The sequence below is a fragment of the Choloepus didactylus genome, chromosome 17, assembly GCF_015220235.1.
Source record: "Choloepus didactylus isolate mChoDid1 chromosome 17, mChoDid1.pri, whole genome shotgun sequence".
NCBI classification, from domain to species: domain Eukaryota; kingdom Metazoa; phylum Chordata; class Mammalia; order Pilosa; family Megalonychidae; genus Choloepus; species Choloepus didactylus.
In genome coordinates this window covers 52,535,169-52,550,606 of record NC_051323.1, presented here as the reverse complement: position 1 = coordinate 52,550,606, position 15,438 = coordinate 52,535,169, and positions in this window count along the sequence as shown.

Sequence of the window (15,438 nt, the reverse complement as noted above, 5' to 3'; positions counted from 1 at the left end):
AAGATTTACTCATTGCTTCATTTCTATTATGTTGGTCATTATTATTTATCTTTTGTAGCAACCACACAGTTGCTATTGAGAAAAGATGTGGTTTTCAAATTTCTTCTTAAACTTTACTATCATATTCTAAATTTTCTCTCTCTCTTTTGCTCCCCCTTTACCACCTGCTGATATTTATCCTGTGATAAGGATATATGGTCTCTGGCCTTGTCCCTGGACCTCCTAGGTCCGTGGTTTTCAACCTTGGTGGCAATGAGAATCACCTGGGGAATTCCTGAACCATCCCTAAAGCTGCACCCCACTCCAGACAAATGAACCCTGAATCTCCTTGGCTGAGCCTGGGCTTGGGTGTTTTTAATAAAACTTCCTAGATGATTAGGATGTGCAGCTGGGGTTAAGAGTCACCATTCTGAGACAGAGCTGTGGCTCCCTCTTCAGTAGCTAACATTTATTTAGCACTTACTATGTGCCATGGGCTGGGTACGTTCTTTCTGGGTATTATTTCATTTAATCCTCTCAAAAGCTCTATGAAGTAGCTACTATTATTCCATTTTACTGATAAGGAAGCTGGTGGTCAGACATAACCATAATAGTAGAGCTGTGTTCTTTATACACTGGGGAGTTTGCATAACTGGGAGCTCACCGAGGGAGGAAGGAAGGAAGGAAGGAAGGAAGGAAAAGAAAATAACCACAGTATTCAGCCCCTCATCAAAGAAAACATTTGAAACATTTGCTTCATTTTTTTCTCAATTCTTTTCCTATGTATGGGTACAAGGGCAAAATTTAAAATCCTTCCTTTGTGTTTCCTTATCTTAAGATGGAGGGGTGGGCATTAGCTGACCTCGAAGCTTTCCCTTTAACTCCAACGTTGTCCTCTATTCTACGTGTAGCATGTGGCGAAGAGCTGTGTAGGAAAGGGGGAAATGCCATATCCAGAATAACACCTGTGTCAGATTTTAATTTAGTAAAAGGTTCATTTTCTTATCTTCTTTTTAAAAATTGATTTGGTATGCATAAAAGGGTAACGATAATCTACCCCCAAAGAATAAAGTCTGATTCCCAAGCACAGTGGCCACGTATTGTCAAGTGAGCCCTTTGGAAGAGGTTAGGAGCGTCCACTGTGGTTCCCGGCACAGCCGAGACTGTGGGCACGTTCACACGGGGTCTCACCGGCCTGTTTAGTAAACCAGTCCCTCTGGGCAGGCATATAAAGGGGGCAGTTATTTTCATTTATTACTTATGTGGGAAATTCTCAAGGCAGGAAAGCTCTTTCTCTGAAGTCTTCTTTAAAGATCCCCACAGAAGATGTCGCGACTCTTGAACATTTATATTCCAACCACCAAAGCAATGTTTGAGTGAGAGACTTTTGAAGTTTCAGAGCGCTTCTTAAGGGTTTGAGGTGAAAATGGAAGAAAGCCTCACAGTGACAGAAGGTTGAAAAGTTCACACAGTAGGAAAGATTTGCCCAGAAGCCAGGGGAGTTAGTTCAGTTAGGATTTGAATGTCTGCTGGCAAGAACTGAGCCTCCCCTGCCTTCCAGCCAAAGTGAGCCCGGAGCAAGGAGCAACGTGCCTGTTGCCTGTTTCCTCACTTTCTATTCAGCGTCACAGAGTATGAGGAAATGTTGCCAGTGCTGACCATTTGCCCCCCCACCCCACCTCCCATCCTTGGGCTTCTCTTAGGGATGTTCTCTTACTTGCCTTGTGAATGATGAGTGATTGAAATGGCTGCAGAGTACTGTGCAGGACAATAATTTGAGATCATTTGTGTGTTCTCTCTCTGTTTTCCCTGCCCCACTCCTAGTTGCACGCATAGAGCCAGTCTTGGTATTTCTTTGCCCAGGGAATTTTGCAGGGCAGAAAGCAGAGGAGGCTGAGCTCCCTGAAGTGACTGTGCAGGGTGTCCAGGAAGGAGGCAGGCCAGACGGGGGACTTTGCAGACTAGAAGTGCTCAAGGGGATCCCAGAGACTGGGAAGAGGGTGGAGACCTCACAATTAGCAGAGCCACACGCTCGCTGAAGGTATCAGGACCTCAGAGGGGATGGCTGTGTGGCTTCCCCAGGGATTCTGGAACCTTTGGCACAGTGGTTCTCAGGCCCAATCCTGGTTCCAAAGGAGCAGAGCCACAGGTCAGAAGGGACGGAGCCTTGGAACCACAGGCTTCTCAGTGGTCACCAGTCTGACTCTTAGGAGGCTCAGGGACTCGGGCACTATTGTGTGTGTGTCGCTCCAGGAAAGACTCAGCAAGTCCCCCAGTCCTGAAAGAGAGTTCTGAAGAGAAAGTAGTGGATTCACAGAAAAGTGTTGAAATGTATATTTCTCCAACACATGGAATTGTAGACTAAGAATCATGCCCATCTAGCACACATGGAGAACATTTACAAAAGAAGAGGACTTTACCCAGAACCTTGATGATAGCCACAGATGCCTTGCTTTTAACAGGCTCATCCTCAGCAGCTCAGGAATACTTGCAAAGCCAGAGCCCTGCTCCCCACTCCAAGGGAAACCTCTTTCACTGGCCCACCACAGACCCTTGATAGGTGAGAGTCCAGAATGTGGGAAACCAGCATGGAATATAATTCCTCCCCACCCCAAAATTCCTAATATCATTCAAGAAATTTTTACTGAATGCCTACAATGTATCAAGTGCTATTCTAGACACTGGGGAAACATCAATGAAACAAAAAATAGGCCAAAGTTCCTGTCCCATGAACCTTACATTCTACTAAAATGTAGTCAAATACAAGTGAAAAATTAAAATCACCCTTTCAGGCCTTAAATGATTTCATAGATCCAGGATTAAAGTAATTCATACAGTAATTACAATACATTTCTTTTGAATTGCATCTCCATCTGATCTGCCTTTCACTTCATATCAATACTCTTCATTTGAATTCATTCTTGGAAAATAAAGAGTCTACATTACTAACTTCTGGTGTGGCGGGAGGATGCCTCTTGAAGATTCCCCATTTGAAATCTAAATCTTAGAAGGACAAAGATGTACTGTGCAGGCAACTAAGCCTCAGTTATCTGACCTAGGAGGCAAGACGGGGAATTAGGATTCTGGAGACTCAGGTGAAAGGGAGGCTGCCAGCTCAGGATAGACTACCCCATGGAGGTGGGTGCATCTGGGATGTCAGTGCTGCCAGATCACTGCCTCCAGGTCTTTGCTCGAGTGGTTTCCTCTGCTGGCTACACCCATCCCTCCTCTGCCTGGCTCACTCGGACATTTCCTTGTCTTCGCTTGGACACAAGCCTCCTGGAAACCTTGCTCCAACCTGTGGCACTGCTTTCACCCCTTTCCTGATGAGGTCCACGCTGCATGCTAATTGCCCGCTCTCCCCATCACTGGATCATAGGCTCTTGCAAAGTGGAAACTGCGTCTCCCATGCGTGGTTTGTCTCAGTGCTTAGCCCAGTAACTGTGTACGGTAGGTGCTTTTAATTATTTGTGGAATAAATGAATGAATGAATTCAGAGCCACAAAGATAAACTTCCATCTTCTCTGGATAGAACTGACTCCCTTAGCACCAATTTTAGGGAATCCATAAAAGAATACAGTAGTACAATGAGGATAAATGGAATGAGAATATAGCTTGGCAAGCAAGCAAGCCTCATTAGAATAATTAAAGGGACTATTAACCCAAACTAACCCAGACATAATTTGAAATATGCTATGAACAAAGTACTATGGAACATTTATTTGATGGCTCGAACATTATGTTAGTAACCTCAATATGGTTCTACACCTCAATTTAAACCTCTCACATTTATATGCTGGTGTGCTTTAGATTTCTATTTGGGATTCTGAAAGGAATGCTTCAGAAATGGCTTCCTTTTAATGTAAGTATCTACACTGACCAAGGACCCTTTGAATTTGCATTTGAATTTTTCTGGGGTTTCTGTCCTTAGACTGGAAGGAGAGGATGCTGTCCCCCAGGACGTCTGCAGGATGACTGAATGCCTGAGGATGCTTAGTGCTCCCAATTGCTCCAAGGAAATTCTCTACACTGGGAATCTGGCTATTCAATATATTTCCTCTCAGTATACAACCTATATTTTTCCAGTCTTCAAAGCAAGATTTCTAATTGTTCTAAAACCTATTAGAAAATGTCTGCCTGGGGCCTGAATAAGGAGAAAACAAATTGGTTGGCTATAAAGAAGATAGTTTTCTGTATTTGTTTCTATTATTTCTCCCCCTCAGCATTCACTGGAGATATTTATTGCCAGCTTTGTGTAAGGTCCTGGGTTACGCATCGGCCTCTCTCAGGTCCCTAAGTGAGTGGTTTGCAGAGAGGAACTCAGCATAGATGGTGTGGCTGGAGTGGAAAGAGCAAGGGTGGGGGGCAGTGGTGCAGATGATCTTGCCCAGATAGCCAGAGCCTTGCAGGCTTGAGGAGTTTGGGTTTTATTCTGGCAATAGAAAGCAAGTAAAGCAATTGAAAGACGTGATCTGAGTTCCACATTAAGAATATCTGAGTTGTTGCTGGATGGAGAATGAATTGAAAGAGGGCAGGGCTGGAGGTAGAGAGGCCAGTCTGGAAGGAGGAGGTTGAAGGAATCCTGGAGATGCACTTGGCCTGGACCAAGAGGTGGTAGTGCAGAAGGCGAGAAGTGGGCAGGTATATTTTAGAGATATTTGATAAGACTTGGTGGTAAACTGGATGGAGTAGGGAGAAGGAAGGGAACTTATTAAGGATGACTCCTCAGTAATTTTGGAATTGTCATTTCCTGAGAAAACTGATTCTTGGGTACCAAAAAGGAGATAAAATTATTTGGAAAAAAAATGGAAAAAGAAAAAAATATATACTGTTTCATGGTAAACTCAGTGATACATACAATGGCACTTATCCTTAACTGAGTAGAGCCTGGGATTAAAGAGATGTGGATGAGAATATGGTTCAACGACGCCAATACTCCTTCTCCCTGATTGACCCAACTGCCAGCCTCATCCTCTTTGATTCCTGGCTTTTCTTCAGAAGCGACCTATACCTCAGTCAGTATAGTTTAAGTTTCAAGTTGATCAAAGAGTAGTGACTGAGAAGATTTCATCCAGGTACAAAAAGGAAGGGACACAGTGATTGTGGATGAATGAGAGAGGCAGGTGGCTCCACTGACCATCCCCAGCCTAAATCATAGATAGACTTGGTCTACTTCAGGTAAATATTTCCCTTTACTGGCGAGCACTGAGGCATTTTGAGAATAGTCCTCCTCCCTTCATTTTAGGACATCCCAATATTCACAAAATGCATACATCACCGCCCTGATGGTGTGCTGGGGGCTAAGACGATGAAGCTGCCTCTGCCTTGAGTATGGGTTGTGGGAACAGATAAACTGTCCCCTCAGGCTCTTCAGGAAATGGACACCTGACCTAAGAGGTAAATTCCCTTAATATCTGCATACGTGTGGAGTGACACCCTCTGGGGATTCAGAAGTGCGTGGACCCCTTGCAAAGGCTCATGGAAGCCCCACTAGGTCTTGACGGGAGAGATGCAGGGCTCCTTTGACGAGGCTCTCAGAGCACAATGGGTTGGTTACAATCCCAGCCAGATCACAAGCTCAGGACATTGATTCTTGAATTATAAAACACCTTTTCTTTCTATCCCCATGACTTTGCCTGTCAGTCAAGTTGACTGTGATGAGCTTATAAATACTTGCTTTAGAAACTTGGCCATGCCTGAACTGAATTTCATTCAACTGTGGGTTAAGTGGGCCTCAAACTCATTCCCCACATATAAAACAAATCAAACTTCATCACACTGGTTAAAGCCATTAAGCATAAGAACTCAAAACAAGCCCAAAGGCCTGAATAAATTGGTGAGTTTTTCTCATTTCTCCCCTATGAGGGTTAAATTCAAGTGTCAACTTGCTAGGTTATGATGTCCAGTTGTTTGGTCCAGCAAACATGGGCCTAATTGTTACTGTGAGGGTATTTTGTGGATTTAAGTCATCTGTAAACTGATTGCATGTATGGCTGACTACATCTGTAATCAACTGCGAAGATTGCCTTCAACTAGGAGAGAAGTCTCATCCAATTAGTTGAAGACTTTAAAAGGAGAAGGGATGATTTCAGCAGTCAGAAGAGAGTTTCCGTCTCTGCTTCAGCCAGCCAGCTTCTCCTGGGGAATTCACAGAAAACCTTCATCAGAGGTCCTAGCTTGTGGCCTGCTCTACGGAATTTGGACTTGTCCATCCCCACAGTCACGTGAGCCATTTCTTATAGTGAATCTCATAACATTTACCTAATGTGTATATATATCCTGTCAGTTCTGTTTCCTTAGAGAACCCTGACTAATACAGTTTTGGTACTGGGAGTGGTTCTTGAGAAACATAATCTTAAGGATGAGATTTCTGAGTTGGTTCTGGGGTTTTGGGAATTGGTTCTCTAATCTGATTTGGTTCAAAGGCACTAATGACTATTTTCAACAATTAAGATGGCATTAATAGTCTGTGGTGTGAGTTGGCAATAGAGATACACAAAATATCACCACTGGATATAGCTACTCAATGCTTATGAGGCAAGGCTCTGGGTGAAAGAGTATTTGACACCTGAACAGTGTTTTGTGGAGTTAAAAAGTATGATGGTGTTGGCTGTTTTTTCCTAAATACACTGCATACACTTGCTAAAGGAAGAGCTCAAGGCTTCAAATTCCCAACACAAGTGCCACCTGAAGGACATGAAAATTGCTGTGCCCTGAAAGAAACTATTTCGTGTGTCACAAACTTGAGGTTTCTGAAAACTGGACCCCGAGTCTCATTGTGTCAGCAGCTGATTTATGTAATTTGAATTCCCATACTTGCAGAGTGTTAATTAGAAAGGATGGAATCCTGAAAATTGGAATGGGGACATATGGATTAATAATGAGGACTGGGGACATTGAAATCCTAGATTCTAGTGAGTCTTTGCTAGATAAACCTGTAATGATCTGCTTTGAGGGATCAGTCCCCCAGTGTCCAACAAGCCCTGAGGAATCTGCCATCCACCCTCCACTAGAAAAGATTAACCCCGCTGTGCCTAATAAACCTATAACCACTTCCCATAAGGAAACAGCACCTCCTATCTGAAAAGATTAATCCTGTTGCATCAGATTAAACTGCAATGGAATGCTCTGAGGTATTTTTTTCATGACCCACCCCCCACCCCTCTTTTCTTCTAGACCTTTAGCTAGACTGAAGTCCCAACAGACCCCAGCAGGTGATGTACAAAGTGCGACCCATGAGGAGGTGTGCTACATTCCAAAAGAACTGCATGATTTTTCCAATGTTTGTTGACAGAAATCAGGGGAATATGTGTGGGAATGGATATTAAGGGTGTGTGATAATGGTGGAAGGAACATAAAGTTGGATCAGGATGAATTTATTGATATGGGCCCACTAAACAGAGACTCTGAATTCAGTGTTTTAGCTCAAGAGCTTAGAAAGAGCCCTAGGGTGGTTGGCTGAAGCAAGGTCCGAAAGGTGGTCTATGTTGCCTGAAGTCAAAATGCTAGAACTGCTCCGGTGTAATGTAGATAAGGGGAACCAAAGGTTTAGAGAATTGGAATGTTAGAGTGGATTCATCACATTAGACCTGCTCACCCACCCCAGGAATGTCCAGAGGACACACCTTTCACCAAGACTATGGGGAATAAGTTTGTGAGACTAGCTCCATCATCCCCGAAGAGCTCTGTGGTTGCTCGCTATAGGTCAGATATTACTGTGGGAACTGCTGCACTGAACTTGGATCCTTAAACACAATGGGGATGATTCAGTCCTGGGTTGGTAGAAGCAGGAGGCAGTATTTAATTGCCAAAGACAAGGTGGGAGTAGCTACTGCAATGCACAACAGAATCAAAGCAGTAATCAGAATAGTCTGACTCGCAGAGACCTGTGGTGTTGGCTGGTAGATCATGGGGTACCTAGAGGTAAAACAGATGAGCAATCTACTAAATTCTTACTCAATCTGTGTAAGCAGAAGAGTTTTAGGTCAAGTGAGCAACTAGGTGAAGTGAACAAAAGTCTAACTTGAATTAGAAAAACAAGAGAGTCATGGTCTCTTAATTCCCTGACTTGAGCCAGTTTATAGACCCAGAGCCCCTTGAATGAGGGGGAGGCTGGGGTAACTTGGGGAGGGACCCTGCTACACAGCCCAAAGTTTATACTGTTAATCTTCCTTCCAGCCTTTCCTAATGTGACCTATGGCCTTTTACCACGGTAATTGCATTGGAGAAAAGGAAATGATCAGACATTTTGGGGATTATTAAACACTGGCCCAGAAGTGAAATTAATTCCAAAAGATCTAAAACATCACTGTGGTCCACCAGTCAGAGTGGGGGCTTATGGAGGTCAGGTGGGTAAGGGAGTTTAAGCTCAGGTCTGTCTACAGTGGATCCAGTGGGTCCCTAGACCCATTCTGTGGTTATTTCCGCAGTTCCGGAATGTATAATTGGAATAAACATACTTAGCAACTGGCAGAATCCCCACATTGGTTCCCTGACTTGTGGAATGAGGGCTATAATAGTAAGGAAGGCCAAGTGGAAGCCACTAGAACTACCTCTCCCTGTCAAAATAGTAAATTAAGAGCAGTACTGCATTCCTGGAGGGATTTCAGAGTTTAGTGCCACCACCAAGACTTGAAGGCTGCAGGTAGGGGTGGTGAGTCCCCTTACATCCTCATTCAACCCTTCTATTTGGTCTGTGCAGAAAACTGAGGGGTCTTGGAGGATGACAGTGGATTGTCATAAACTTAACCAGGTGGTGACTCCAATCACAGCTACTATTTCAGATGTGATATCATTGTTTGAGCAAATCAACACATTCTCTGTGTTCTGGTTTGCTAGAGCTGCTATTATGCAAAATACCAGAAATGGATTGGCTTTTTTTTTTCATTTTTTTATTGTAGAATATAACATATATACAGAAAAGTGACAACTTTCCAAATGCATTTTAACAAGTAGTTAGCAAATTTCAAAGAATATTATAGGTTATAATAACACAGTTTCAGTTATTTCCTTATTACTAAATATAAAATATGTACAAAAATATAACATATCTTACATATATACAAATACACAAAAATGTATACATGTATGCATATTTACAAAAATATAACATATATCTTTCAAACTATGATTTAACAAGTAGATATACAGGAAATTTCCAAGGTTATTATGAGATATAGTACCATAGTTTCAGTTATTTCATTATTGTGAAATACAACATTATACAAAAAGGTATAGCTTTCAAATTACCATTTAACAAGAACCTATAGAACAAATTTCAAAGGATGCTATGGGTTGCAGTTCCACCATTTCAATTCTTTCCTTCTAACTATTCTAATACCCTAGCAACAAAGAAAAAGAAAATTATATAAATATTCAGTATTCATAATCCTTTGTTAAATTCCATCTTGTTTGTTGCTACCCCTTTCTCTAGTTCAATCTCGTTCCCAATCTTCAGGGATATCTAGGCAGTGACCACCCTAACCTGTTCATGTCGAAAAGGGGTGTCAACTTTATGAGCAAAGGGGGCACAACTAGTTGATGTTCTTGAAGAGTCTATTGCCTCTGGGTTTTGGAACTTAGCTGGCATAGTAGCACTCTGAAGGATCTAAGTTTCTGACAAGTAAACTTAGTGAGTGAAACTCTTATAGAGTCTCAGATAGGGATACAGGCATTCTTTAAGGTTTTTGGGACTACTGTTGACTTGGGCCTATCATATTACGGTCATTGGCATATCTAGATGAGGCTTGCATAGGAGTAACCACTAGTAAAACCTCTATGTGAATTCTCTTAGCCAGTAAAAACTTATTTTGTTGCCTTTCTTTCCCCACTTTTGGTCAAAAAAAATTCTCAATCCCTGGGTGCCAGGGTCAGGCTCATTCTTGGAATCCATGTCCCACGTTGCCGGGAATACTTATTCATCTTGGGGGTCCTGTCCCACATTGGGGGGAGGGTGATGAATTTATTTGCAGAGTAGGCTGAGAGAGAAAGTCTGCATTTGAGCAACAAATGAGGTTCTCTGGAGGTGAGTCCTAGGGATGATTACAGGTGATCTCAGCCTCCACTCTACAGCCATTAGTTTCATCCAAGCAAGACTAAGTATCAAGAATTTGACTTATAAAGTAAGGGGTTCCTAAGTCCACATATCATATGTTATATCCCCGATAATCCATCCATATCTCACATTATCATCACTCAGTTGTATAATCCTCATTACTCTCCATTTTAAACAATTCTCATGACCCAAAAGATCTCGTAGCTCCTGTCACCACTTAATTACTAGTCCCTAGTATTTGTATAATGCTACTATAGTATTTCTATTAATTATAGTCCCTAGTATGCAATATGTAGATTTTTCCCATATACCCTTCTGTTGTCAACTCTCTGTGCTAGTGTCATACCTTAGAAGTATATTATGCAAGCTTCTATCTGTATTTGTGGTGCTGATCTGTGGGAAACGCCTTTAAACAACCCCTTTCATTCCTATTCGCCTTCAATACAGCTTTGATACTTATAATCCCATTAACAACAATTGTCAACCCTATCCATTACCATAACTTTGAATTCACTGTCATTAACATATCTGAACATAGTAGATTATTATTCCCCCTCACTAGCTACTGTCTATCACTAGGTCCCCAATTTTCTTATAAGACATTAATTTTATATTGTTCAGATAGTTCATAGAAGTGGTAACATACACTCTCTCTCCTTTTGTGTCTGAGTTATTTCACTTAGAATTATATCTGCAAGGTTCATGTATGTTGTCATATGTTTCAAGACCTTGTTCCTTCTTACTGCTGCATAGTATTCCATTGTGTGTATATACCACATTTTGTTTATCCACTCATCTGTTGAAGGACACTTGGATTGTTCCATCTCTTGGCAACTGTGAACAATGCTGCTATGAAGATCAGTGTACAAATGTCTGTTCATGTCATTGCTTTCAAATCCTCTGTGTATATATTGTGAAGTGGAATTGCTGGATTATAGGGTAATTCAATATCTAGTTTTCTGAGAAACTGCAAAACTGTCTTGCAGATTGGCTATACCATTATACTGTCCTACCAGCAAAGAATAAGTGTTCCAATTTTCCACATCCTCTCCAGCATATGTAGTTTCCTGTTTGTTTGATGGCAGCCATTCTAATTGGTGTGAGATGATATCTCATTGTGGTCTTGATTTGCATCTCTCTAATAGCTAGTGAAGATGAACATTTTTTCATGTACTTTTTAGCCACTTGTATTTCCTCTTTGGAGAAAAGTCTTTTCGTATCTTTTGCCCATTTTATAATTGGGCTGTTTGTACTATTATCATTGAGTTGTAGGATTTCTTTATATATACAAGATATGTCTCTTATCAGGTACATGGTTTCCAAATATTTTCTCTCATTGAGTTGACTGCCTCTTCACCTTTTTGACAAATTCCTTTGAGGTACAGAAGCTTTTGATTTTGAGGAGTTCCCAGTTATCTATTTTTTCTTTCATTGCTTGTGCTTTGGGTGTAAGGTCTAAGAAGCGACCTGCTGATATTAGGTCTTGAAGATGTTTCCCTACATTATCTTCTGGAAGTTTTATGGTACTGTCTCTTATATTGAGGTGTTTGACCCACTTTGAGTTAATTTTTGTATAGGGTGTGTGGTAGGGGTCCTCTTTCCTTCTTTTGGTTATGGCTATCCAGTTCTCTCAGCCCTGCATTCATTGAAGAGACTGTTCTGTCCCAGTTCAGTGAATTTGGGGCCTTATCAAAAATCAGTCGTCCGTATATCTGGGGGTCTATTTCCAAACTCTCGATTTGATTCCTTTGATCAATATGTGTATCTTTATGCCAAAACCATGCTGTTTTGACCACTGTAGCTTTATAGTAGACTTCAAAGTGAAGTCATACCACTTCGTTCTTCTTCTTTAGCATGTTTTGGCATTTCAAAGCCCCTTTTCCTTCCAAATAAATTTGATAACTAGTTTTTCCAAGTCTGCATAGTAGGTTGTTGGAATTTGGATTGGGATTGCATGGAATCTGTAGATCAGTTTGGGTAGAATTGCCATCTTAATATTTAGTCTTCCTATCCATAAGTGTGGAATATTTTTCCACCTATCTAGGTCCTTTTTTTTTTTTTTTTTTTGTAAAATTTTGTAATTTTCTGTGTAGAGGTCTTTTATGTCCTTGGTTAAATTTATTCCTAGGGACTTGATTTTTTTTAGTTGCTATTGTGAATGGAATTTTTTTTGATTGCCTCTTCAGGTAGGTCATTACTAGTATATAAGAACATTACCGACTTATGTGAATGAATCTTATATCCTGCTAAAGTAACTTTGTGGTCGAATTCTCAGGATTTATCAAATACGAGATTATATCATCTGCAAATAATGACAGTTAAACTTCCTTTCCAATTTGGATACCTTTTATATCTTTATGTTGGCGAATTGCTCTGGCTAGAACTTCTAGCACCATGTTGAATATAGAGGTGATAGTGGGCATCCTTGTCTCATTACCAGTCTTATGGGGAAAGCTTTCAGCCTCTCACCATTGAGTATCATGCTGGCTGTGGGGTTTTTGTATATGCTCTTTATCATATTGAGGAAGATTCCTTCAATTCCTACCTATTGAAGTGTTTTTATCAAAAAAGGATGTTGTATGTTGTCGAATACTTTTTCAGCATCTATTGAGATGATCATTTGATTTTTCCCTTTTGATTTGTTAATGTGTTGAATTATATTGGTTTATTTTCATATGTTGAATCACCCTTCCATTCCAGGAATGAACCCCACTTGGTCATGTTGTATAATTCTTTTCATGTGCCTTTGGATTTGGTTTGCAAGTATTTTGTTTAGGATTTTTGCATCTATATTCATTAGACAGATTAGCCTATAATTTTCCTTTTTTGTAGCGTCTTTATCTGGTTGTGATATCAGAGTGATATGCACTTCATAAAATGAGTTAGGTAGTGTTCTTTTTTCTTCAAATTTTTGAAACAGTTTGAGAAGGAATGGTATCAATTCTTTTTGGAAAGTTGGGTAAAATTCCTCTGTGAAGCCATCTGGCCCTGGGCTTTTATGTGTAGGTAGATTTTTGATGACTGATTGGAACTGTTTGCTTGTGATTGGTTTGTTGAGGTCTTCTGTTTCTTCTTGGGTCAGTCTAGGTTGTCCATGTGTTTCCAGGAAATTATCCATTTCCTCTAAATTGTCTAGCATGTTGCAATACAGTTATTTATAGTATCCTTTTATGATTTTTTTTTTATTTCATTGGGATCTGTAGTAATTATCCCCTTCTCATTTCTGATTCTGTTTATTTTGGTCTTCTCTCTCTTTGACTTTGTCAGTCTAGCTAAGGATCTGTCAATCTTGAACTTCTCAAAGAACCAACTTGTGGTTTTATTTATTCTCTCTATTATTATTTTGTTCTCTAGCTCATTTATTTGTTATTTCTTTTTGTCTACTTGCTTTAGGGTTAGTTTGCTGATCATTCTCTAGCCTCTTCAGTTGTGCGTTTAGGTCTTTAGTTTTAGCTTTTTCTTGCTTTTTGATATAAGCATTTAGAGCTATAAATTTCCCCCTCAGCACTGTCTTCACTGCATCCCACAGGTTTTGATATGTTGTGTTCTCATTTTCATTTGTCTCTAGATATTTACCAATTTCTCTTGCAATTTCTTCTTTGACCCACTGGTTGTTTAGAAGTGTTGTTTAACCTCCATATATTTGTGAAAGATCTGGTTCTTTGGCGGTTGTTGGCTTCTATTTGTATTCCATTGTGGTCAGCGAATGTGCTTTGAATAATTTCAATCTTTTTAAGTTTACAAAGACTTGTTTTGTGCCCCAGCATATGATCTATCCTGGAACATGTTCCAAGATGTGTATTCTGGTACTTTGGGATGTAAGAATTTATATATGTCTAATAAGTCTAATTCATTTATCATATTGTTTAGGTTCTCAATTTCCTTATTGGTCCTCTGTCTAGTTGCTCTATCTGTAGAAGAGAGTGGTATATTGAAATCTCCCACTATTATGGTAGACATGTCTATTGCTCCCTTCAGTTTAGCCAATATTTGTCTCACGTATTTTGGAGCTCTTTAATTGGGTACATAAACATTTATGCTTGTTATTTCTTCTTGGTGAATTATCCCTTTTATTAATACATAGTGTACTTTTTTAATCTCTTATGACATCTTTGCATTTATAGTCTATTTTGTCCAATATTAGTATAGCTACCCCAGCTTTCTTTTGATTGCAGTTTATGTGGAATTTTTTTCCCCATCTTCTCACTTTCAGTCTCTTTGTGTCACAGGGTCTAAGATGAGTCTCTTGTAAACAGCATATCACTGGGTTATATTTTAAAATCCATTCTACCAGTCTGTATGTTTTAATTGGAGAGTTTAATCCATTCACATTCAATGTTATTACTGTGAAGGGAGTTCTCGAACCAGCCATCTTATACTTGGTTTTTAGTTGTTAGATCTATTTTTTTCCCCTCTCTCTTTTTTTCCTTCAAGTTACCCTTACTAAGAAGTCTTCAGTTCTGTGCTCTTCTCCAGACCTCTCACTCCTTTCTTTTTTTCTCAGCTGGTAGAGCTCCCTTTAGTATTTCTTGTGGAGCAGGTCTCTTGATAACAAATTCTCTCAGTGTTTGTTGGTGAAAATTTTAAACTCTCCCTCAGTTTTGAAGGAGAGCTTTGCTGGATAAAGAATTCTTGGCTGGCAATTTTTCTCTTTCAGAATCTGAAATATGTCATACCACTGCCTTCTTGCCTCCATGGTGCCTGCTGAGTAGTCATACTTAGTCTTATGTTGTTTCCCTCGTATGTGGTGAATCACTTCTCTGTTGCTGCTTTCAGAAGTCTCTCCTTCTCTTCAGCATTTGACAGTCTAATTGGTATATGTCTCAGAGTAGGTTTATTTGGATTTATTCTATTTGGAATTCATTAGGCATCTTTAATTTGCATATTTATGTTGTTTAGAAGGGTTGGGAACTTTTCCCCAACAATTTCTTCAAATACTCTCCCTAGCTCTTTACTCTTCTCTTCCCCTTCTGGAACACCAATGATTCTTATATGTGTGCACTTCATGTTGTCCATCATTTTTTTGTGATCCATTTCAAATTTTTCAATTTTTTTTTCACCATTCGTTCTTTTGTGCTTTTACTTTCCATCATCTTATCCTCGAGTTGCAAATTCATTCCTCTGTTTCTTCAAATCTGGTGATATGTGTCTCAAGAATATTTTTCATTTTATCAACAGTATTTTTTATTTCCATAAGATCCACTATTTTTTTATTTACTCTTGCAAATTCTTCTTTATGCTCTTCTAGGGTCTTCTTCATGTTCTTTTATATCCTGAGCCATAATATTGATGTTTGTGTGTACCTCTTTGATTAATTGCTCCAAATTTTGTGTCTCTTGTGGCTTTTCAATTTGCTCGTTTGGCTTGTCCATGTCTTCTATATCCTTCAAGTGCTTTGTAATTTT